Source organism: Oncorhynchus mykiss, chromosome 23, assembly GCF_013265735.2.
Source record: "Oncorhynchus mykiss isolate Arlee chromosome 23, USDA_OmykA_1.1, whole genome shotgun sequence".
Lineage (NCBI taxonomy): Eukaryota > Metazoa > Chordata > Actinopteri > Salmoniformes > Salmonidae > Oncorhynchus > Oncorhynchus mykiss.
Window position 1 is genome coordinate 28,370,837 of NC_048587.1, and position 22,516 is coordinate 28,393,352.

A 22,516-nucleotide genomic window follows, 5' to 3' on the forward strand; every position below is an offset into this window, starting at 1 on the left:
TTCCACACAGGTTTATTTAAAGATTCCTACTGCAATAAAACAGAGGTCCGTTACCATGGATCATTTCAAAAGAGTCTGGCTATAATCTCTCAAACATCTGAATGAATAAAACATGAGACGCCATGAAAAAGGCTGAGAGAGAGCGGTAGTCAACTGCACTTCATCTACACGTCTACACAATTTATTTCCATAAGGCACAGAAGTAATGTGTTGGGTCCAATTGAATGATAGCCAACTGTCTAGGACAGGCTCTCAGAACAGGATGAGATCATTCTGATGGGAAAACATCAGGGTGCATTAAAACACAAGTCATTACCACAGAAGTCACATCCTAATGATGATCATAAAGAGGATTGTCTGATTGTTTTTAAACTGGAGTCAGAAAAACAAAATGACAGAAGCTGTCAGGCAAGGAGCTGAGGTTATTTAATAGATAAAGGATGGAGAGAGAGAGAGAGAGAGAGAGAGAGAGAGAGAGAGAGAGAGAGAGAGAGAGAGAGAGAGGGGAGTGAGCTCAGGCAAGCTGAATGTGGATCAAATGGCCACAGGGGTGTGAGGGGTGCGATGGGCATGTTGAAGGGTACAGTGGTTAGAGTACAGTCAGCAGTGTAGGCCAGAAGGGAGGTGGGTCACAACCCCATCACTCCATCCACTCACGACCCTGACCAACACCCCAGGGGAGAGCTGTTTACCCCTGCACTCAGGTACCTCTCGGAGAGCATTTCTCCATGGCGACTGGTCTCTACAGTATGACAACAGTCACCAAACAAACAGTCACAAAACATCAGAGTCACAGCGGGGACCAGGCACTGTCACCAGGGTACTCCAGAACCTCTTCAAAAAGGAGCAGTAGGCAAACAATGATTGCCATGACAATCCAAGCCCAATTTGGTCATTACCACCTCAGCTCCACTGTCTGGAATCCATATTAAAACTGAGCCCAGTCCAGTCCATCCATCCATTACCACCTCAGGTCCACTGTGTGGAATCCATATTAAAACTGAGCCCAGTCCAGTCTATCCGTCAAGTTGCTGTAGAAGTACAGCTAGCATTCTTCAACAATCAGCAATGCATCTGTTATGCAAATACTATTCAGGAAAATATTTATTTTGAGTATACGGAAAATGTTTCAGACAATCAATTCATACAGTAGAATACTGTTGTTCAGACAGGCCTTTGGAAACAGTCACACTGTAGGGAACAGTTTATTGCAATGGGGAGGATGCCACATGCTATGCAAATGCATTCATTTTGAATTGATAACTGAAGTTGGTAGCTACATGACATAATGCAAAATGGTGCAGACTTTAGCCACGCTGCACTGAGTTTTGGAGGCACATCAAACATAAGCAGAGCATAGCACCTTCCTCTTTGCGTACTGTGCATAGCACAAGTCACTAGCACCATATGTGTGTGCCCATCAGTGGGTCGCAATGCCATATGCCTTTTTCTGCTGGTGTAATGCTTTCTTTGTGCCAATCATCTCTCTGCTTCTGAATGGGACTCTTCATTTGTACGAGTTAGGAATGGTGTGTGTGCCTAAATGTGTGTTTGAAAGTGTGCTTATTTGACAAATTAATGTATTCACGTTTATGCCAGTGTTTGTGCATGATTGCAGACATTTAGTTTGTGAGAGTGTGTATTTGTGAAAATGTGTGAGCGCATGTGCATGAATTAGTGCAAGTGTACTCTTACCAAATCTATTACTCTTATAAGCTTGTTTAAGCCAGTGGCCAGTGGAATATCTGGAGTTCAGTTTCCCATCACAATGGGATCACAGAGTGGTGACAAGTCAAGAGACCTCGGGGAGCCTCTCTCCCTCCCGCTCGCATTCCAGGTGACTACCTCTTGAAGCTGGTTGAGAGAATGCCAAGAGTGCGCAAAGCTGTTGTCATCAAGGCAAAGGTGGCTACTTTGAAAAATATAAAATATAAAAAAATGTGTTTAACACTTTTTTAGTTACTACATGATTCCATATGTGTTATGTCATAGTTTTTATGTATTTACTATTATTCTAAAATGTAGAAAATAGTCAAAATAAAGAAAAACCCTGGAATGAGTAGGTGTGTCAAAACTTTTGACTGGCACTGTGCATATATACATACACAAAAATAAATAAAAAATATCACAACATAATATCCCTTCCCTCTCACACCCTCGTATATCCCCTGTTGGCCAAAATTCTTACTCCTGATAAATAGAAGGCAACTGTTCAAAAAAGAAAATTAAAGGCTGCCATCTCAAGAAAAGTTTTCAGTACAACCTCTCAAAGTGTATACATTTTTTTGTAAGTGTAGAAAAGACATGAAATGTTTCAACGAGGATGATACAGTGGGAGGTTTGGAAGATTTCCAATTAAACCAGATCTGCCGGCGGGCTATGAGGGAAGCAAACGCTACAACGTCTGCTATACTTTTAGTGAGACTAGGCAACAAAGATGGAACTCCTTTGATAGCTATATTAAATATTTAATATAGCTATCAAAAGACAAGGCTGCAGGTCAATATCTACAATTGTAGAGAGAGTATTAACAAAGGATGACCAATACTCAGACAGCTTAGAACATTAATAAAACATATTGGTGTGGTCTGCCGGAGTGATTTAACATCTATCACGTCATTTGTGTCTGGGAGGAATGTACTACGTTTTTCTTTGGTGTAGTGAATTCTGTGCAAGACCTTGAACTGAATGAAACTTAACCGAACACAAGAGAATGTGGAGTTAACCCTAAGAAGGGCCTCCTCCCACCAGTCTTCTGGAAGGTCAAGTTCACTACCCCAGTCTGTCTTGATTTTGTTTATTGGAGAGGGTTCCGAGGAAAGCATAATGTCATATAATCTAGGAATCAGACCTTCCCGAATCCACGGCAGGGACAAAACATATTCTAGCAACGTCTTGGGAGGTAGTTGAGGAAAGGTGGGAAAATGAGAGGGAACACAGTTGCATGCATGAAAATAGCAGAAAAGATTCGAATGAGCAAGATTATAATTTGTTTCCGAGACAATTAAAACTGGAAAACTTCCCATCTACAAATAAGTCTTTGAAACATACCAAACCTCTCTCTTGCCTCAAAACAAAAGCTTGGTGGAGTTTGGAGGGTACAAATAGGTGTCACGACTTCCGCCGAAGTTGGCTCCCCTGCCTGTTCGGGGGGTGCTCGGCGGTCGTCGTCACCGTCCTACTAGCCACTACCGATCCCTTTTTCGTTTGTCTGTTGGTTTTGTCTTATTAGTTTCACCTGTGTGTATTTTAGTTTAATTAGTGTCCTTATATATAGTAGGTTGTCCCGCCCTTGTTTTGTGCGGGATTGTTTTTGTTACTCTGTGTATGGTGGTTTTCGTGTATGTATTCTCCGGACTATTTTGGTCCTGTGTTTTGGGCTGGTCAATTGACTGTTTTTGTGCACCGGAGAATAAATTGACACTCTACTGAACCCTGCTCTCTGCGCCTGATTCCACCCACCACTCCTAGTATCTCGTGACAATAGGTGGTTGTTACAGATAGGGCTGAGAAGAGAAGGGGAAGAAAGTCTAAAATGTTGACGAAATTGTCTCCAGATCTTCAAAGTAGAGCGCACAATAGGGTTTCCAGTAAACTTTGAAGTACACAAGGACAGTGGGGCACAAATAAGAGCAGAAAGGGAGGATGATTGGCAGGAATGTGCTTCTAATGAGCACCATACCTTAATCTTTTTAATATTGGCTGCCCAATAGTAAAGCAGTACATTTGGAAGTGCCAATCCTTCATCTTGTCTCCTTCTTTGAAGTATTGCTCTACGTATCCTAGGTCCCAGATAAAATGACTGATGAGCCTATCCAACTTGGTAAAAAAAAAATTGAAGAAAGATCGGAAGACACTGAAAAGGGTATAGAAACCTAGGGAAATGTTCATTTTAACAGATTGGATTCTGACAGCTAAGGAGAGAGGAAGACTATCCCAGCGCTGTAAGTCTGCTTTAACTAGTGTGACTAGACTTGCAAAGTTAGTTTTATGGAGGGTAGCCAGACAATGTGTTATATTCACACCTAAATAGGAAAAACCAGAGGGTGACAGATGGAAACGCAGGGATCCAGGGAACATTTGCTTGGCAGCGGAGTTGATCGGAAAACATTCACATTTCTAAATGTTCAATTTGTAACCTGAGAATGATCCAAATGTGTTTAAAATATGCAGTATATTATCAACAGAGTTCACAGGGTTAGTGATGTATAGTAGTAGATCATCTGCCTACAGTGACACTGTGTTCTTCACCAGCTCGGTGGATTCCAGTGAATCATGATGATAATTTTAAGGCCAAGGAAAGTGGTTCGATCACAAGTGCATAAAGGAGTGGGGACATAGGACACCCTTGACGGGTCCCTCTGGAGTGTACGCTAGCCGTAGGAGCAGAATAGAGCAGATGTATCCATGAGATGAAATTGAACCAAATCTTCCCAAAATCTGAACTAAATAATCCCACTCCACCCGGTAAAAAGCCTTCTCCGCATCAAGAGAAACAACAATTTCAGGGTCTGGAGAGACAGAAGGAGAGAATATAATGTTCAAAAGACGGCGTACATTGGAAAACAGTTGTCGACCTTTGACAAAACCCGTTTGATCATCAGATGGCATCCTGAAGGCAGGGTTCCAACCGACATGCTAGAACCTTAGCTAATAGTTTAACATCAGCGTTCAAAAGTGAAATAGGCCGATATCCACCACATTCTGCCGGATATTTATAATTCTTGAGTATAAGTGAGATGGAGATTTGAGTTGTCGTTGGGGGAGAGAGATTTTTTTAAATAAAAATCGACGAGGAAGCCATCGGTGCTTGGGGACTTGCCACTTCGCATTAATTTTAGACCCTTTGTTATCTCATCTAGATGCAGAGGGTTGTCCAGAACTTTACTCATGTTCATATCAATGGATGGAATATCCAAGTTATCTAAAAAGTTGTCTTATTAAGTTGGTGTGCCAAAAGGCGGCTGGCCTTGTCACCATATTCGTAGTATGTCCCCTTTGTTAGTTGCAACAGAAACTCTGCTTTATCAGTGGAAAGCAGATTAAAATGAGTTTGAAGTTTCCGCCTCTCTGCATATAATTCAGGAGATGGTGAAGTTGAATATTGCCGGTCTGTTGCCAGGATTGAGTCCAAAAGTTCTTGACTTTTCAGTTGTCTTTATTTGACATAATGGGCATTGTAATACAGCTTTGAACGTCTCCCAAAGAAGAAAGCTGGAGGTGTCATCATTTTTATTTGTTTGAATTAATACATCTACGTTGGTTGAAATAAAGTCACAGAATTATTTGTTAGACAATAGGGCTATGTTAAATCTCCAATTCAACAGTTGTTTTGCATTCGGAGTAAGAGCTAAGACCAGAATGAGGGGGGAATGTGTCACGACTATCACCGAAGGTGGCCCCCCTTCCCGTTCGGGTGGCGCTAGGAGTTCGTCACCGGTCTACTAGCTGCTACCGATCCCTTTTCCCCTTTTCGTTTTGTTTGGTCTAATTGGTTTCACCTGATCCTTGTTTGGGGTTTTGGGTTGGGGTTATTTAAGTTCAGTTAGCCCGCCTGTGTTTGTGCGGGCTTGTTTGCTGTTTTTGGTTCAGGAGTGTCCTGTTATTTATTTCCGCTGTACAGCGTATGTACCGGTGTTGTACATTTTGGAGTGTTTGACGCCTGTGTTCGGCGTTACCCTCTTTTGTTCGCGGTGATTGTTCCAGAATAAATGGTGTTTCCGAATCCTCTGCTCTCTGCGCCTGACTCCACACACATCACTCTTCGAAGCCTGACAGAATGGTCCAAAATTACTATAGCAGAATATTCTGCAGTTTCAACTAAGGGGAGAAGGGCTCTATCTAAAAAAAAGTAGTCTATGCGTAGGTAGGCTTGAAAAGTAGGAGGTCCTTTCTAACAGGATGGAGGAAGCGCCATGGATCAACACAACCTATTTGGGTCGTAAATGTAGAGAGAGCTTTTGCCATCCCGGAAGGAGTAAGTGCTCTGGGATTAGCCCGAGTAACATTAGTATCCGAAATGACCTAAATGCGGCCAAACTGCAATGTGGGCTAAGATCACTTTATTGGTAGTAAAAATAAATAAATAAAAATACTGCGCTTTTAACAGCGATTGTCTTTGATTAAGAAACTTAATAAGATCAAATGAAAGTGTAAAGAGCAGTGAGAGAGCATAGTTTGTCATTGTCAACAACAGAAACTAGTTATGTACTGCCTCAAACATACTTACAGTAGCCAGCAAGGTTTAGCATAAGTGTCCACACGGTCACTAAGACTAATGTTACTCGCATAATACAGGCAGGTGAGAAATCATCCCAATTCAATTTAATCCCTCAAATGGAATAAAGAAAAATAATTCCTCATCAATCTGCACACAGTACGCCATATATATATATATATATATATTCCGACAGTTGAAGTCGGAAGTTTACATACACTTAGGTTGGAGACATTAAAACTCGTTTTTCAACCGATCCACAAATTTCTTGTTAACAAACCATAGTTTTGGCAAGTCGGTTAGGACATCTACTTTGTGCATGACACAAGACAATTTTACAACAATTATTTACACACAGATTAATTCACTGTATCACAATTCCAGTGGGTCAGAAGTTTGCATACACTAAGTTGACTGTGCCTTTAAACAGCTTGGAAAATTCAAGAAAATTATGTCATGGCTTTAGATGCTTCTGACAGGATAATTGACATAATTTGAGTCAATTGGAAGTGTACCTGTGGATTTATTTCAAGGCATACCTTCAAACACAGTGCCTCTTTGCTTGACATCATGGGAACATCAAAAGAAATCAACCAAGACCTCAGAAAAAAATGGTAGAACTCCACAAGTCCGCTTCATCCTTGAGAGCAATTTCCAAATGCCTGAAGGTACCACGTTCATCTGTACAAACACTGACCCACTGGAATAGTACGCAAGTAGAAACACCATGGGACCACACATCTGTCATACTGCTCAGGAAGGAGACTGTTCTGTCTCCTAGAGATAAACGTACTTTGGTGCGAGAAGTGCAAATCAATCCCAGAACAACAGCAAAGGACCTTGTGTGGATGCTGGAGGAAACAGGTACAAAAGTATCTGTATCCACAGTAAAATGAGTCTTATATTGACATAACCTGAAAGGCCACTCAGCAAGGAAGAAGCAACTGCTCCAAAACCGTCATAAAAAAGCCAGACTATGGTTTGCAACTGCACATGGGGGAAAAGATCGTACTTTTTGGAGAAATGTCCTCTGGTCTCATGAAACAAACATAGAACTGTTTGGCCATAATGATCATCGTTATGTTTGGAGGGAAAAGGGGGAAGCATGGGGGTGGCAGCATCATGTTGTGGGGGTGCTTTGCTGTAGGAGGGACTGGTGCACTTCACAAACTAGATGGCATCATGAGGCAGGAAAAGTGTGTGGATATATTGAAGCAACATCTCAAGATATCAGTCAGGAAGTTAAAGCTTGGTTCCAAATGGGTCTTCCAAATGGACAATGACCGAAGCATACTTCCAAAGTTGTGGCAAAATGGCTTAAGGATAACAAAGTCAAGGTATTGGAGTGGCCATCACAAAGCCCTGACCTCAATCCTATAGAAGATTTGAGGGCAGAACTGAAAATGCGTGTGCAAGCAAGGAGGCCTACAAACCTGACTCAGTTACACCAGCTCTGTCAGGAGGAATGGGCCAAAATTCACCCAACTTACTGTGGGAAGCTTGTGGAAGGCTACCCGAAACGTTTGACCCAATTTAAACAATTTAAAGGCAATGCTACCAAATACTAATTGAGTGTATGTCATTTTCTGACCCAGTGGGAAAGTGACGAAAGAAATTAATGCTGAAATAAATAATTGTCTCTACTATTATTCTGACATTTCACATACTGAAAATAAAGTGGTGATCCTAATTGACCTAAGACAGGGAATTTTTACTAGGATTAAATGTCAGGAATTGTGAAAAACTGAGTTTAAATGTATTTGGCTAAGGTGTATGTAAACTTCCAACTTCAACTGTATATATATGTACGTAAATGAATGTCTTCTTTACATACAGTAAGTATTCAGACACTTTGCTATGAGACTCAAAATTGAGCTCAGGTGCATCCTGTTTCCATTGATTATTCTTGAGATGTTTTTACAACTTGATTGGAGTCCACCTGTGGTAAATTCAATTGATTGTCTATATAAGGTCCCACAGTTGACAGTGCATGTCAGAGAAAAAACCAAGCCATAAGGTTGAAGGAATTGTCCGTAGAGCTCCGAGACAGGATTGTGTCGAGGCACTTATTTAGGGAAGCGTACCAAAACATTTCTGCAGTATTGAAGGTCCCCAAGAACACAGTGGCCTCCATCAGTCTTAAATGGAAGAAGTTTGGAACCACCAAGATTCTTCCTAGAGCTGGCCTCTCAGCCAAACTGAGCAATCGGGGAGAAGGGCCAGTGTTCTTCTGTGGAGATAGGAAAACCTTCCAGAAGGACAACCATCTCTGCAGCATTTCACCAATCAGGCCTTTATGGTGGAGTGGCCAGATGGAAGCCACTCCTCAGTAAAAGGCACATGACAGCCCACTTGGAGCCAAAAGGCACCTAAAGGACTCTCAGACCATGAGAAACAAGATTCTCTGGTCTGATGAAACCAAGATTGAACTCTTAGGCCTGAATGCCAAGCGTCACGTCTGGAGGAAACCTGGCACCATCCCTACAATGAAGCATGGTGGTGGCAGTATCATGCTGTGGGGATGTTTTTCAGAGGCAGGGACTGGGAGACTAGTCAGGATTGAGGGAAAGGTGAACAGAGCAAAATACAGAGAGATCCTTGATGAACACCTTCTCCAGAGCACTCAGGACCTCAGACTGGGGCGAAGGTTCACCTTCCAACAACATCCCTAAGCACACAGCCAAGACAATAATCTCTGGAGAGAACTGAAAATAGCTGTAATCCATTTTAGAGTAAGGCGGTAACCTAACTAAATGTGGAAAAAGGCAAGGGGTCTGAATACTTTCAGAATGCACTGTGTATAACACACACACACACACACACACACACACACACACATTAGACTGTGTGCATGTGTCAATCAACACTATTCAGATGAGGGGGAAATGCCATAGCCAATTAATGTCAGTTACGGATACGGCTGTAATCCACAAAAACTGAATTAATGCATATAAATCTGTAGCTAATACGGATCCATTAGGCCTCTTCCTGCTTCATACCCATATACTTAATAGAGGACAAATGAGAATATCACAAAATTGTAACAGTTAATCATGTCAATTACAGTTTGAAAAGTTAATCCAGCTGTATGGCAAAGTCATGCAAGGGTGTGTGTTAACATCTTCACTGCCTGATCAAAACAAGCACTGCTTCTTTTAGCCTCATTGGTTAGATGCATACCTAACAAGACCTTGCATCAAAAATAGAGGTCTATTATAATGAATATAGGGTTATGCGCTTGTGGAGAGGAACAGTAATCATGCATCAATCAGCACAGCTATAATTAGAATTAATGGTTTACCATTGTATGAATTGTAACACCAATCGTTACCTGACTATCCGGGTCCTTGACGACTGAAAACTGATAAACAAGACCACTAATCAGGGAGTCTGCTGATTGGAAATGATCAACTCCCAGCACTTTGGTAACTAATTATGGATCTCCACACAGACGACTTTCCTTAATCAAGAAAAACACAGTGAGGAGTGCTAGACATGAGATCTGCAGAAATGGCTGCAATTCAGCCTAGCTTATTGTATGAGGTCTACAATAAACCTATTGCTATTGAACTTTAGTCAATACAATGATCTTATCACTTTTCAAGCCTTGGCATTAAATAAACAAATAACATTAATAAAAGTACATATGCATAATGTTTTATCATATTATATGGATCTGAAATCGGACCTTAAGTAAACATCAGTACATTAACAATTTGTGATTGATGCATTTCACAGCAACAACACTAAACCAAGTCATGCATAAATGAGATCCAATCATCTTCTCCATATCTGAAACACAATATCCCAGAGAGAGAGTGAGAGAGAGAGAGATAAAGAGAAGAGCACTTATCACTGTTCCCTACAAGCCTTATAGCTCTGAGATGAGATCCAGGGCAAAGCTGATAAGCAACACCCTTCCTCATCCCCTCCTTTCCCTCACTCCATCCTCCATCCTCTTTTACTCCTGTCAAATGCTGCGACTCCAGCCTCAAATCAGTAGACATTTCCTCAAATGTCAGTGCAGTCATTCTGCGAGGGGGGGGTGGGGGGGGGGGGGATAAGACCTCTCTCTCATTCTCCCTCCTCCCATCCCCCCACACAAGAGCTGTCATCTCCACCTCAACGCTAAGATAACATTTGGGCACCGATGCGTGTATCACTCTTAAGTCCCCATAACCTCACCCCCGTCCTGGCTGTACCTTCACCTTCTCCACTGACCTCATACTGTCATTGCTACTCAGCCAGAGGGAAAATGAAAAGCTAAGAGGTCAAAGGTGAGCACTCAAACTCGGACCCACAGAGGAATCTTATTGTTTCCTCCACCACACCATTGATTTTGGCCTATAGATAAACTAACATCACATAGGGAGACTTTCTGTTCGGAATAGAATCTGAAAAAATAAGATGAATTTTTAACATTCCCCTACAACAGTATCAGACACATCAGAGCAGAAATGAAACACCAACGTTTGTATGGTACTAGGCTACAATCAGAACAATAGCCTAACCTGTAAGGCCTACACTCAAGTATTGGCATTGGCAAAAGCAGATTTTCTCTCTCCTGAGTCAACCTCAACACCCTGACATTGACTACTCCTTTCCCTGACTCTAGAGTCAATCACCCACACTCCATCCTTTAGAGATGGAAGGAGACTGCAATGGCTTGCCAAGAGACTGAAATAAATATAAATGACCAATGGATAGTAGAATAGTTAGAGCTACAAATAATTAGTTATGACTTACCCATATTACCCCTCTTTTCATCTTTGAGTCAATGGAGGTCAAGTGTCAGTCTACGTCATCAGATGGGAGAGGGGTGAGGCAAGCATGAGAGTAGACTAGTGGACACACTGACAAGGGAAAGTGTGGTTGTGTTTACCAGGAGAGAGTGTACAGGCTGTTAACACACTTTAGCAACAAGTGACAGAAGGGTTACAGTGAGTTAATCACCCAACGGCTAATCGGGTTAGGAGATCAACAAATGAGCTTCACCCTGAAAGGAGGACGCAACCCGTGAGACAACAGAGTGGGTCAGCGCCATTGTATGAATGAAGGAGGTAGGGGTATACATTAGACCCAGTGCAGTCAAAAATGAGATTTTCTAGTGTTTTCTATGTCTTTCCACACTATGAGGTTGTAATAATACTGTGAAATTGTGAAAATTATGATAATGCCCTTTTAGTGTAAGAGCTATTTGAAAAGACCGACAAATTTCAGACTGTTTTGGTGAGATGGAGTTATGACCTGCCTGGTGCCACCACCAGGCGGTAACTGAGTTAATCGACCAAAAATAATGAGTTCTAAACCTTTCTGCCAATAGTTAACAGACCAATATGAAAGAGAATTCCTCTAGGCGGCAGGTAGCCTAGCGGTTAGAGAGACAAGCCAGCAACTGAAAGGTTGCCAGTTTGAATCCTGGGTCTGATGGGAAAGTGAGCTGGTAACTGGAAGGTTGCTGTATCAAATCCTTGATGGGATTGCCTGCTGTTGTGCCTTTGAGCAAGGCACTTAACCCCCCACAACAATAGCTCCCTGGGTGCCCAGTGTGGCTGCCCCCTGTACCTCTCCCCCCAAAAAACGGTATGTTTGTCTTTCAGAGGGGTTGGGTTAAAAGTGGATGGCAAATTTCAGTTGGACCTTGTGTCCAACTGACCAGTAAAGTGACCTTAATCTTAAAGCAGCTAATGTTAAGTTTCCCCTAGACAGTCCTTGCAAAAGTCTTGTTTGAGAAATTGCTCTTTGCTAACAAGAACATTTTTACTACTATTTGAAATGAAACGATCACAGTAAGGTACTTAATTGTTACCCAGAAATGATTTGATATTGAGATAAAAACGTCTGCATTGGACCTTTGATATGACAACATTCGTTTACCTTCCCTTCATCTACTAAAAGGGATGTTGAGAAATAGTAAAACAGCTGAATCCATGCACCAATGTGTTGCTGTGAATTAATACACAGTTGTTGTGGTTAGGCCTGTAGCTTACATCAACTGCACTGCTTGCTTTTGTTTGCTGGGGTCAAGAGCTCAGCCTCGTGCGGTCTCCTAGACAATTGACAGAGAAGTACAGGCACAGAGCCGCAAATAGAAGACAGACGTGTAGCCTACTGTGAGAGAGAGAAAAAAATAATCCAAGCGTCTTTCACACTCGTGTGTTTGGCGCACATTATTAGTCTGGCCTACCAAATTAAATACTTGATTCCTGCTCCTATTGTTTGCACACGCTCAGACACAAGGGTGACATTTATAGTGCATTTGAATCGGCTGCCAGTCTTTTTAATCCCCTGTGATTACAGGATTTTTAAAGTATGTTCTTATTCTTAGTCTTGAAGCCAAACAGAGTTTTTCCAGTGTGTTTGGCATTCTGCAACTACAGACATTCATGTTGGAACTACAGTCTGAGACTGTCTGAGACACAAAGACAGATACACTGGCTGGCATGATAAATTATTATTTACCTGTATTTCCCTGACATGACTACACATAGCCATAAGAATCCAACTAAATGTCCATTACTTCTCTCTCTAATTGGAAAGGGGCTATGCAATGATCAGGACAGTGCCAGATATGCCTCCAGAAAACGTAACTCAATCCAGGGACGGGAGTTGGCAGTGTCATAGCCGTGTGAAGTAGGGGTACTGAGGGTGCTGTAGCACCCCCTGAAAAATGTATTAACAAAAATATATATTTTAAAATATTTTTTTCACAAAAGTAGTGCACTAGGCCTTTACTAGTCCTGTATTCATGGACCAATATAGCCGTGTGTAACCCCCCCAAAAATCCCAGCATCCGTGCTAAATCTCTGCGCTGTCCTGATCATGGCATAGCACTGTTCTTGCTCAAAGGTCTGAAGGTGCCCATAGCTGCAGGAAGTAGTTTGGGGGTGGGGGTTACATAAATCACTTTTCTCCCAGGTAACCAGGTATTTCCCTGCCAAAACCAGAAGTGTAATTCAAAAGCCTTTGCGATTTGATCGAAAATTCAAACCTAATTCTACCTGAGTCTAATGAGCCATACATTAAATACATTTTATAAGCCCAAGCCCAAATGATTGTGCCATTATCCAATAAATATAGGCCTATGATATATACACATTACGCACAATATATACTGAACAAAAATATAAATGCAACATGCTCATGTTTCATGTGCTGAAATAAAAGAAAATGTTCCAGAAATGTTCCATAGGCACAAAAAATGTATTTTTCTAAAGTCTTGTTCACAAATTTGTTTACATCCATGTTAGTGAGCATTTCTCCTTTGCAAAGATAATCCATCCACCTGACAAGAGTGAATTGTATTTTAATTTTGAAATATAATAGTGCCTATTTCTAGAATTATGTAGGACCTACCCTAGGTAGGTCCTACATTTGCTGCAGCATAGCCCATGCTATAAGGACCGAATGCGCGTCTAGCTGTGTGCTCAATTTTATACACGTGTCAGCAACGGGTGTGGCTGAAATTGTCGTATCCACGAATTTGATGTCCACATACTTTTGTATAGATAGTGTATATATGGTCAGCCTACTAATTCTAGAAATAGGCACTATTATATTTCAAAATTAAAATACAATTCACTATCCTATACTTGTAACTTTGTGGGCTGCATGTGCTGCACCAGAATTGGATGTTCTCTCCCAACTTTATCATGGTTGGAACGAGGTGCATAGTTCCAATCCAGTATAATACAATGCACTCCATACTGAGATGGGCTGTGGGTCCCCACCTGATGATTGATTATGCAGAGAGCCATAGAGAAGCCAGATTTAGACATTGCATATCACATGGCCATGCCAAGCCACATTGCTTCTTGACACACTGCTCACTTAACCCGGAAGCCAGCCGCACCAATGTGTCAGAGGAAGCACCATACAACTGGAGACCATGTCAGCGTGCATGCGCCCAGCCCGCCACAGGAGTCGCTAGATTGCTATGGGACATACCGGCCGGCAAAACCCTGCCCTAACGATGCTGGGCTACCTCATGGGTCTCCCGGTCGCATCCGGCTGCTACACAGCCCGGGATCGAACCCAGATCTGTAGTTACACCTCAAGCACTGTGATGCAGTGCCTTAGACCGCTGCACCACTTGGGAGCACTAAAGTGTGTGTTTATGTAGTGACATAAAAAGTGGGGACAGCGTTTTTCAGAGAAAGATGTTTAAAAACAACTAATAATTCGATCAGTATCTTTAAATGTGATAATAGAACAACTCAATATGTTCTACTGAAATAATATTTCTGAAAAAATGACAAAAATCATGAATTGCTTTATTTTTAAACATGAAGTTTAGTTGGGAGGGTTTGGGACAGCCACCTCTCAATATAAATAGGTGTATAAACAATGACTTTGTACTATATTAATGCAACATTAATGTAGTTAATGTTTGTTATTGCCTTGGACTGAATTAGAACAAATGTCCTAAGTTTGGAAATGTAAAATATAATTTTAAATCGTTTAATGGGGGTGGGACAGCCATTTACACTACTTCTGTAGAATTCCCATGTTTAAGATATGATACACATGTCCCCTTATTTTACCACACAGTAAGTGAGGGTATGGGTTTAGATAATTGTTTTTACGCTATTCAGTGAAAAGCCAGGAATATATGGTGTGAAGGAGTTTAAGATGAGATTTGACAATATTTGTAAAGGCATTCTTTTCCATAAATTTTTATTTCCCTTTTGACAGAGTCAACTCTAAGAATTTGTTTGAAGAAATCAAATTCTATGATAATCTATCACATTTTTTGTCAGACTCATTCTGGGGTTGCCTTTATCCACAATGAGTGTTTGTGTGATCTACTGATACTCAGCAGCACATTCAAACAGGACCTAATCATCCCTAGAAAAGCTGAGATTTGTTCGGCTCTTCAGACAGCATTCCATACTTAAAATTAGCAGCAGCTCGACAGCTCCAATTAGCTAACATTATAGGCAGATTAATAAAGTAAATCCCAACTATAGAAACTGAATCTGCTCTCCTCTTTTTATCCTTTGAGAGACCAGAGTATATCCCCTCCAAAACAGACTGATGGAAGAGTTTAGATAGCATTATGTAATAGCCACAACACATCCTTTTAAGCAGGGGTGTCAAACTCATTCCACGGAGGGCTGAGTGTCTGCAGGTTTTTTCCTTTTTCCTTTCAATAAGACCTAGACAACCAGGTGAAGGGAGTTACTTACTGATTAGGGACCTTAATTCGTCAATCAAGTACAAGGGTGGGGCGAACAACCGGAAGACACTTGGCCCTCCATGGAATGGAGTTTGACACGTGCATTTAAGGGATATTTTATTGTCTGAAGATTATGAGGATATGATGATATTTCGGTCTTGCATAGGTTCTTTGCATAAACCAAACTTAAAACTGATTTTAAAGTGAGCGGAATTCATGCTAACTAAATTTCCTCTCTGGCTGTCTCAGTATCAGCCCCATCTCCTAAGGAGAACACTCATAACGTTACCAATTCACAGGACGAAGCCCCATCAATAACAATTAGGTTTTTAGCTAATCACAGCTGTGACTTGGCTTGCAAAACCACCAATTACTGCTATTATATCCATAAACCAATTTATCCAAGCCATGGGAGGAGGATGATTTGTGTGGGAACTCGGAGGAAACATTCCTTGCCAAACTAGGCGGTGGTTTCCAGGAAATAGTTCTCCCTAGTGAATAAGGTGGTTCTTGTGTGTCTCTGAGACAGGATGAGGTTGATTGATGTGTCAATTTAGGGGAGACGGTCTTTGGTGATCTGATAATGGATTTGGTTCCTTCAAGTGATCTGTTAGATTCAAATCAAATCAAACTTTGTTACATGCGCCCGAATACAAGTGTAGACTTTACAGTGAAATTATTACTTACAAGCCCTTAACCAACATTGTAGTTCAAGAGAAAGAAAATGTTCTGAGAACATCTATCAGATCTTTCAATACCACTGCTAGCTTAGGTGAACTCCAAGCACAGCTAGGACACATGTAAATTAAGTTGCTTAGGAATTATTATACATATATTTTTTATTGTGCCACAGCATCAATGATACCTTAACCTAGGATCTTCTGTTCTCTGCCAATGGAATTAGTTCACTGCAGCACCAGCATGGCGCTAGCATGCCATGCTTCTTTACTCATACAAAGCTGTTAATTTTTTTATCTTCAAACAGACCCCCCCCCCCTTTCAAAGGAAAGAAGCAGTCATTAAGATCAGGTGTGGCCAATTAGTGGGTGTGTCCAACACACCTGAATACACTTAACAAGATACAGGCTAGAGAAGGTTTTGTTGACGCTGAGAAGGGAATGTATATGTTTGTAAATAACATTCTTAGAACGTTCTCTGAACACTACAAAAGTTTTCTTGTTTTTTTATGGAAAGTTTTCTTAACGTTCTCAGAACCATGAGGAAACCTTCAGAAAATGTTATGCTGAAGTACTGAAAACCCCACAGAAGAATGTTGTTTCTTAACGTTATCTGAACATTCTGAGAACATGGATACACTTCCACACTCCATCTCCCAGTTGGCAGTGCAAACCGGGGCTGTATTTGAATACCCATACTAACATACTGTATACAACATACTTAATGAGTATATACTACATACTATATACTATTGCTAGCTTGTTAGCATAACATATGACTAGCTAAACATTTTACGATTTCAGGTGTGTTCGTAAATTCAATCTGCAATGCCAGAGTGCGCTCTGGGCGTTCGTAAATCCAGAGCATGTCAGATTGTAAATTCAGAGCATTTCGCTCTCGGAGTGTTCAGAGTGCACACTGGATGCTCTGGCCGAGGAGTAGGATTGATCCTAGCATTCAACAGCAGTCAAGCACCCAAGCTAACTGGCTAACATTGGCTTGCTACTTGCAGACACAAATGAGAGAATAACACACTCTAATTATTTTACTCGCCATAGCAGAGCTGGTTAGACTGTTTTCATGTTATCCAGAGCGTTGGTGACTGTGCTGCTGGCAGCAATTTATTATACTTTTTTTTCAGATGTTTACGGACACCGGCCATATTCAACAGTGTGCGAGAATGCTCTGAAATTGGAGTAGATAGCCATGAACAACATCCATTTAAACGTCTTGTCGGACTTCGGCTGCATATGTTTCGCCATTTTCTTCAAATCTGAAGCCATGTCCATTTTCTGAAGAATTGCATTATGGGCCCTAGTGTACAATGCTTGTATATTTTGTATTTTGGCGAATTTAGTACGACATCATGGAACTTTTGGAACTATGACCAACAAGCATACTATATACTCAATTCACGTCACAAATAGTACAATTAGTGTGGTTAGTATGAGTATTCGAACACAGCTCAGGCGGACGCTGTATGGTCCCTCCTCCCCTCAGGCGGACGCTGTAGGGTCCCTCCTCCCCTCAGGCAGACGCTGTATGGTCCCTCCTCCCCTCAGGCGGACGCTGTAGGGTCCCTCCTCCCCTCAGGCGGACGCTGTAGGGTCCCTCCTCCCCTCAGGCGAACTCTGTAGGGTCCCTCCTCCCCTCAGGCGGACGCTGTAGGGTCCCTCCTCCCCTCAGGTGGACGCTGTAGGGTCCCTCCTCCCCTCAGGCGGACGCTGTAGGGTCCCTCCTCCCCTCAGGTGGACGCTGTAGGGTCCCTCCTCCCCTCAGGTGGACGCTGTAGGGTCCCTCCTCCCCTCAGGTGGACGCTGTAGGGTCCCTCCTCCACTCAGGTGGACGCTGTAGGGTCCCCCCTCCCCTCAGGTGGACGCTGTAGGGTCCCTACTCCCCTCAGGCGGACGCTATAGGGTCCTTACATGTAAGCTGAACAGGTATAAGCACACCTTCATTCCCATGTTCAACAAATACCTAAACAGCAATAAATAAAGTTGAGCTGTGTTAGTACGCCACTAACAGAATAAGGGAATATGCTAAGTATTATGTATGTGGCTATATGAGAAGTGTATGATCATAAGGGTAACATGCAATGCATGTATTATGTTGGGTCTGTTTGACAGTGTCTATTTTGCATACAGCAGTACTGTCTAAGACAGTTTTCCCCTTGGGACATTAAATGTTATCCTATCATATCCACACAGAGACAAATCCCAGGTCATCATCATTTCAGCAGATATATTATCAATCAAAGCTATAATGAGAGACAGCTTTCCTTTTTACGCTGTCTCTCTCTCTGTGATGCTGGAGAGACTGGAATATGAGATGTCTTTTAGGATTAATGACACAGTCCCTTTCAACTTGAGCAAAATTTTATTTTTGTCTTTGTTCTGCTACAGCATTGTACTCAGCTCCTAGCTGAAATTACTGTATTTCATAATGTGGACTGACTTAGAGTTGATCACATCTTCCCACATGGCTTTATGTAACACCTTGTTGATGTGCTAATTCCAGAGGTCAGAAATGTCCACTGTGTTTCCTCTGCGTTATATCGAAGATGGTAATTATTAAGCCATGTGTTGTCTCCTCCATGAATGCATGTATTATTGTATATCACACTAGGCAAGAGTGTCTCCTAAATGCAAAGACCTCTCCCCATGTTCCCACTCAGACTTTTACACCCGTTACACATCCACTGAGAGACTGGTCACTTATTTTTATTCCAGTGACCCTGCCTCTGCCCAGAGTCTGGAGAGCCACCCATCAGATCTGGAGCAGGAATTCTGCCAGGTTCTTAAACTGGCCCCACCAGGATCTCCCTCCGGCCTGCCCGTGGAAAGGGACAGCCTCTGCCTTAGGGTAAAGGTTACCTGTCTAATGCAGAAAGAGGATCAGTTAACCCTACCCAAATCCCAATCCCATGAAGAGACAACCTTAGATCAGTGTTGTGAGGGGGAAAGTTCTCTTTCTATCCCCAAATTGGAGACTGAGCTAAGCGTGGCTGGGCTAAATTGAGCTGCTGCTGATATCTGCTGTGATCATTCATGACACAAATGGATAAGAACCTCCCTTCTCTGCCAGTCCCCCCCCCCCCCCCCCCCCCCCCCCCAGCTGCTCTTGTGACTCCATTACATCATCGCCAGACCTTTCTGATATTTCCTCCAACCCTCCCTCCCTGTTCTCTCCACTCACATTAATCACATATCATTAAGTGTCAGAGAGGATGAATTCTCACCGTCTATGTGTGCGAGGCACAGCTCAGGACCCTTTATTAGTGCAACGTGCTACAAAAGGCTGCTCGAATTGCTCGGGCTACAGCCTGGCTCCTTGTGTTCAATTAGTGTCTGGCTGAGGGGTTGGCCGGGTTAATACTCACCTGCAAGCACCCTTCCCTGCTATGTATGTGTGGTAATACAGAGATTAAACTATCTTTGGTCTATAAGCTCACAGATGTAGTGAACACGCACACACCAACAAAACATGCCAACATGCATCCATATTATTTGTAAAGTAGGATAGATCTATGGCGTGCTCCCTTTTGCTGTCTCTCTGACACCCACACACACATAGAGAAATGACACCCTCACACACGTCAGTCCTCTTGAGAGATGACGCCCGTTTTCTGAGTAGTTTCAATAGCAAACAAACACACACATACAACACTCACGCACTCACACATGCAAGCTCACCACATGCACACACACATGCAAGCACACACACGCTTACACCTACCGTTGATTTTCTCTCTGGGGTATCGAGATAAGTCTTTCGGTGGGAGGTTGTCACACCTATTGACCACATGCTCCAGAATAGTGTCACTGACCACAACAACTAACTACCAAACTATCCCTCTACAGCCATCCCTGGCCCAGCCTTCTATTCCAGCAGTAATTTCACACCCAGACAACCTCGCCTCACTCCTCTACAAATAACATGTTTTGTCACACAAAACAGGCTTGTCTAGAATAAACTGAGGGAGAAGTACTCAGAAACGTTCCTATTCTGTGATTGAGCTGATGGCTTTAGTTCAGTATAGCATGTTTCTTAATGTGTTAAACAGATGCGTAATGGTACGTTTTTGCCAAGCACTTTTACAGAAGCAATACCAGCTCAAATTTGTTCGCTGAGGAAAGAGGGAAGTAGAAGGGAAATGACAGAATAAGCACAACCATTCTCTGGGCTCCTCATTAAAGCCAATGGTGTGGGGAAGGGACTATCCCAGGTTCAAAGGAAAATCTGGTGAATCAAATCGACAGATGAAGCATCTTAATTTGATCACTCTTGTTACTGAGAAATGTTCTGCCCACCAGGAAATGCAAACTTCAAGATTTGAAAAGGCTTCTAAAGTTTGTACGTTCCAATTTAAAATGTCAGACTTGATTTGCCCTAATGAAAAATGTCCAATCATTATAATCCACATAATAATTCAAATTTCCTGTCGTCTGCAGGATTATTTTCATGTTGTAGCTCAAATTAAGATCCTACATCTGTATATGCTAAAAGCATGTCAGCACAGAGTGGGTGTAGATCAGTGTATTCACCCTAATCCGCTACCTTTCATTCTTATTTCTAATTTTCTATCTGTATCACTTCTGCTTACCAGAGAAGTCACTTTCTCTCTCATCCTGTTTCTCATTCCTCCAACCCTCTCTATTATGTAAGTACATTTTTGGATCTGCCGGCCGAATATCCATTTCCTTTTAAAGAATATTAAAGAATAACAGGGATGAAGAAATGCATCTTTATTAAGGAAATAACATATTTTAATGTTTCTAGACAGACACACAAACACACTATCATGAATCATGAGGTGAAGATAATTGTTCACTCAACATGATTGTCTTTCATGTGTGGTTTCACCAGTTGTCATCGTCCAGCAGATTTCCGTGCTCTCCAGCAATCTCCCACCTGGCTTTATAGTGTTGGTCTCCTCAGTCTTTCCCAAGGTACCACACCTTCATAAACAATGTCTCCTCGGGCGCCTCCATGAAGTCCAATTACTCAGAGGTCAGCCAAGTTTCTGGAGATCGGAGGTCATCGGCGTGGGGGTGAAGTCCAGGTACTGTGCCAGGGCGGGTCTGAGATGACTGGCTCAATTTACAGTGGGGCAAAAAAGTATTTAGTCAGCCACCAATTCTGTAAGTTCTCCCACTTAAAAGTATGAGAGAGGCCTGCAATTTACATCATAGGTACACTTCAACTATGAAAAAAAATCCAGAAAATCACATTGTAGGATTTTTAATGAATTTATTTGCAAATTTTGGTGGAAAATAAGTATTTGGTCACCTACAAACAAGCAAGATTTCTGACTCTCACAGACCTGTAACTTCTTCTTTAAGAGGCTCCTCTGTCCTGCTCTGCTCTTGGCCATTGTGGAGACGTTGGAGTCTGTTTGATTGAGTGTGTGGACAGGTTTCTTTTATACAGGTAACGAGTTCAAACAGGTGCAGTTAATACAGGTAATGAGTGGAGAACAGGAGGGCTTCTTAAAGAAAAACTAACAGGTCTGTGAGAGCCAGAATTCATACTGGTTGGTAGGTGATCAAATACTTATTTCATGCAATAAAATACAAATGAATTACTTAAAAATCATACAATGTGATTTTCTGGATATTTGTTTTTGATTCCGTCTCTCACAGTTGAAGTGTACCTATGATAAAAAATGACAGACCTCTACATGCTTTGTAAGTAGGAAAACCTGCAAAATCGTCAGCGTATCAAAGACTTGTTCTCCCCATTGTCATTTAATAGATATCATGTTAGGATCTTTTCTGTCTCTGTCATTCTCTGTCTCTCTCACACGAGCACAGACACAGACACTCTATTATGAATTGTGAGGTGAAAATAATTGTGAAGTATGAGTGAGAGTGTGTGTGTCTGTGAACTCAATGCCAAACACAGTATATAAAGTCAGTGACTCGGTGAAGTCTCAATATGGCTCTGCAAAACGCTCATTTAGATTACGCAATAACACCATAAAAGGGCGACTCCTCTCCTGTTCTATTCAGTTTTCCAAAGAGAGATCCAAATATCATAATCAGCGTCACTACTGCCAGTCTGCAATAACAACACCATTTGTTAGGCTCCTTGAATCTGAAAATTGTATCAGATGAAAATTGAAAAAAGGCTAATCTTTAAAAAGTCACTATGAATATTGTGACATTACTGTGTCGTTAGCAGTTAATTCTGTATTTTGTAAGCTTCTGATCTCATATTCTCTCAACTTCCTTTCTCTCTTTTTGACAACATCCCTTTCTTTTTAAGATGTTCTCTCCCTATCCCCTTCCTGTTTGTCTCTCTCTTTCTCTCTGTCTGTATGCCTGTCTCTCTCTCTTTCTGTCCTTCCTTCCCTTCCTTCCCTTCCTTCATTCCTATATTACTCTTGTATTAGCCAAATGTGATCTTTCCCAAAGGAGGAGGCATTGTGTTTTGAGATTGGA

At 41.9% G+C, this 22,516-nt stretch overlaps 1 protein-coding gene and 1 long non-coding RNA gene across 2 annotated transcripts in view; both read right to left on the bottom strand.

Moving 5' to 3' along the window:
* LOC110502535 (ankyrin-3) overlaps window positions 1–22,516 on the bottom strand; it is a 184,628-nt gene that overhangs the window by 142,299 nt on the left and 19,813 nt on the right. The window lies entirely within an intron of this gene.
* Window positions 20,804–21,459, bottom strand: LOC118943855. The gene is made up of 2 exons (XR_005039158.1): window positions 21,397–21,459; window positions 20,804–21,163 (listed from the first exon to the last, which is right to left on the bottom strand). It is a non-coding gene; the product is annotated as an uncharacterized LOC118943855 (long non-coding RNA).